We start from the raw sequence: 2,500 nt of genomic DNA, 5'->3' as shown, positions 1-2,500 counted from the left end.
AAGAGTTTGAGTTTTTTCAAAAGTTCTTCTTAGTTTTCTTCATTAATGGTCTAACCTTTTAAATAGCCCAATTTTGGCAGCAGATTTCGCTTACGGCCATACCACCTTGGCCACGCCCGATCTCGTCTGATCTCGGAAGCTAAGCAGGGTCGGGCCTGGTTAGTACTTGGATGGGAGACCGCCTGGGAATACCAGGTGCTGTAAGCTTTTTTGATTTAAACAAAAAAAGAGTCCCTGAGCTTCTTCAGAAAGCCTTTAAAAGTCTCTGAGATTCTTCAGAGAGCATGAAAGAGTTTGAGTTTTTTCAAAAGTTCTTCTTAGTTTTCTTCATTAATGGTCTAACCTTTTAAATAGCCCAATTTTGGCAGCAGTTTTCGCTTACGGCCATACCACCTTGGCCACGCCCGATCTCGTCTGATCTCGGAAGCTAAGCAGGGTCGGGCCTGGTTAGTACTTGGATGGGAGACCGCCTGGGAATACCAGGTGCTGTAAGCTTTTTTGATTTAAACAAAAAAAGAGTCCCTGAGCTTCTTCAGAAAGCCTTTAAAAGTCTCTGAGATTCTTCAGAGAGCATGAAAGAGTTTGAGTTTTTTCAAAAGTTCTTCTTAGTTTTCTTCATTAATGGTCTAACCTTTTAAATAGCCCAATTTTGGCAGCAGTTTTCGCTTACGGCCATACCACCTTGGTCACGCCCGATCTCGTCTGATCTCGGAAGCTAAGCAGGGTCGGGCCTGGTTAGTACTTGGATGGGAGACCGCCTGGGAATACCAGGTGCTGTAAGCTTTTTTGATTTAAAAAAAAAAAAAAAAAAAAAGAGTCCCTGTGCTTCTTCAGAAAGCCTTTAAAAGTCTCTGAGATTCTTCAGAGAGCATGAAAGAGTTTGAGTTTTTTCAAAAGTTCTTCTTAGTTTTCTTCATTAATGGTCTAACCTTTTAAATAGCCCAATTTTGGCAGCAGATTTCGCTTACGGCCATACCACCTTGGCCACGCCCGATCTCGTCTGATCTCGGAAGCTAAGCAGGGTCGGGCCTGGTTAGTACTTGGATGGGAGACCGCCTGGGAATACCAGGTGCTGTAAGCTTTTTTGATTTAAACAAAAAAAGAGTCCCTGAGCTTCTTCAGAAAGCCTTTAAAAGTCTCTGAGATTCTTCAGAGAGCATGAAAGAGTTTGAGTTTTTTCAAAAGTTCTTCTTAGTTTTCTTCATTAATGGTCTAACCTTTTAAATAGCCCAATTTTGGCAGCAGTTTTCGCTTACGGCCATACCACCTTGGCCACGCCCGATCTCGTCTGATCTCGGAAGCTAAGCAGGGTCGGGCCTGGTTAGTACTTGGATGGGAGACCGCCTGGGAATACCAGGTGCTGTAAGCTTTTTTGATTTAAACAAAAAAAGAGTCCCTGAGCTTCTTCAGAAAGCCTTTAAAAGTCTCTGAGATTCTTCAGAGAGCATGAAAGAGTTTGAGTTTTTTCAAAAGTTCTTCTTAGTTTTCTTCATTAATGGTCTAACCTTTTAAATAGCCCAATTTTGGCAGCAGTTTTCGCTTACGGCCATACCACCTTGGTCACGCCCGATCTCGTCTGATCTCGGAAGCTAAGCAGGGTCGGGCCTGGTTAGTACTTGGATGGGAGACCGCCTGGGAATACCAGGTGCTGTAAGCTTTTTTGATTTAAAAAAAAAAAAAAAAGAGTCCCTGTGCTTCTTCAGAAAGCCTTTAAAAGTCTCTGAGATTCTTCAGAGAGCATGAAAGAGTTTGAGTTTTTTCAAAAGTTCTTCTTAGTTTTCTTCATTAATGGCCTAACCTTTTAAATAGCCCAATTTTGGCAGCAGTTTTCGCTTACGGCCATACCACCTTGGCCACGCCCGATCTCGTCTGATCTCGGAAGCTAAGCAGGGTCGGGCCTGGTTAGTACTTGGATGGGAGACCGCCTGGGAATACCAGGTGCTGTAAGCTTTTTTGATTTAAACAAAAAAAGAGTCCCTGAGCTTCTTCAGAAAGCCTTTAAAAGTCTCTGAGATTCTTCAGAGAGCATGAAAGAGTTTGAGTTTTTTCAAAAGTTCTTCTTAGTTTTCTTCATTAATGGTCTAACCTTTTAAAGAGCCCAATTTTGGCAGCAGTTTTCGCTTACGGCCATACCACCTTGGTCACGCCCGATCTCGTCTGATCTCGGAAGCTAAGCAGGGTCGGGCCTGGTTAGTACTTGGATGGGAGACCGCCTGGGAATACCAGGTGCTGTAAGCTTTTTTGATTTAAAAAAAAAAAAGAGTCCCTGAGCTTCTTCAGAAAGCCTTTAAAAGTCTCTGAGATTCTTCAGAGAGCATGAAAGAGTTTGAGTTTTTTCAAAAGTTCTTCTTAGTTTTCTTCATTAATGGTCTAACCTTTTAAATAGCCCAATTTTGGCAGCAGTTTTCGCTTACGGCCATACCACCTTGGCCACGCCCGATCTCGTCTGATCTCGGAAGCTAAGCAGGGTCGGGCCTGGTTAGTACTTGGATGGGAGACC

General features: G+C 43.1%; 9 non-coding genes across 9 annotated transcripts in view; all 9 read left to right on the top strand.

The window, feature by feature from the left end:
* Positions 1-88: 88 nt before the first annotated feature.
* On the top strand, positions 89-207 carry LOC143698483 (5S ribosomal RNA). Its single transcript, XR_013187476.1, has one exon. It is a non-coding gene; the product is annotated as a 5S ribosomal RNA (ribosomal RNA).
* Positions 208-376: 169 nt separating this feature from the next.
* LOC143698482 (5S ribosomal RNA) lies at positions 377-495 on the top strand. Its single transcript, XR_013187475.1, has one exon. It is a non-coding gene; the product is annotated as a 5S ribosomal RNA (ribosomal RNA).
* A 169-nt stretch (positions 496-664) lies between these two features.
* Positions 665-783, top strand: LOC143698468 (5S ribosomal RNA). The gene has a single exon (XR_013187462.1). It is a non-coding gene; the product is annotated as a 5S ribosomal RNA (ribosomal RNA).
* Positions 784-962: 179 nt separating this feature from the next.
* On the top strand, positions 963-1,081 carry LOC143698481 (5S ribosomal RNA). Its single transcript, XR_013187474.1, has one exon. It is a non-coding gene; the product is annotated as a 5S ribosomal RNA (ribosomal RNA).
* A 169-nt stretch (positions 1,082-1,250) lies between these two features.
* Positions 1,251-1,369, top strand: LOC143698479 (5S ribosomal RNA). The gene has a single exon (XR_013187472.1). It is a non-coding gene; the product is annotated as a 5S ribosomal RNA (ribosomal RNA).
* A 169-nt stretch (positions 1,370-1,538) lies between these two features.
* LOC143698457 (5S ribosomal RNA) lies at positions 1,539-1,657 on the top strand. The gene has a single exon (XR_013187451.1). It is a non-coding gene; the product is annotated as a 5S ribosomal RNA (ribosomal RNA).
* Positions 1,658-1,831: 174 nt separating this feature from the next.
* LOC143698477 (5S ribosomal RNA) lies at positions 1,832-1,950 on the top strand. Its single transcript, XR_013187471.1, has one exon. It is a non-coding gene; the product is annotated as a 5S ribosomal RNA (ribosomal RNA).
* Positions 1,951-2,119: 169 nt separating this feature from the next.
* On the top strand, positions 2,120-2,238 carry LOC143698445 (5S ribosomal RNA). Its single transcript, XR_013187440.1, has one exon. It is a non-coding gene; the product is annotated as a 5S ribosomal RNA (ribosomal RNA).
* Positions 2,239-2,408: 170 nt separating this feature from the next.
* Positions 2,409-2,500, top strand: part of LOC143698476 (5S ribosomal RNA) — a 119-nt gene continuing 27 nt past the window's right edge. The window contains exon 1 of the ribosomal RNA XR_013187470.1: positions 2,409-2,500. This exon is cut by the window's right edge and continues 27 nt beyond it. This is a non-coding gene — a ribosomal RNA (5S ribosomal RNA).

The sequence above is a fragment of the Siphateles boraxobius genome, unplaced genomic scaffold (genome assembly GCF_051911475.1).
Source record: "Siphateles boraxobius isolate OS27281-9 unplaced genomic scaffold, OSU_SipBor_1 313, whole genome shotgun sequence".
Lineage (NCBI taxonomy): Eukaryota > Metazoa > Chordata > Actinopteri > Cypriniformes > Leuciscidae > Siphateles > Siphateles boraxobius.
This window is presented reverse-complemented; position numbering and strand designations above follow the sequence as displayed.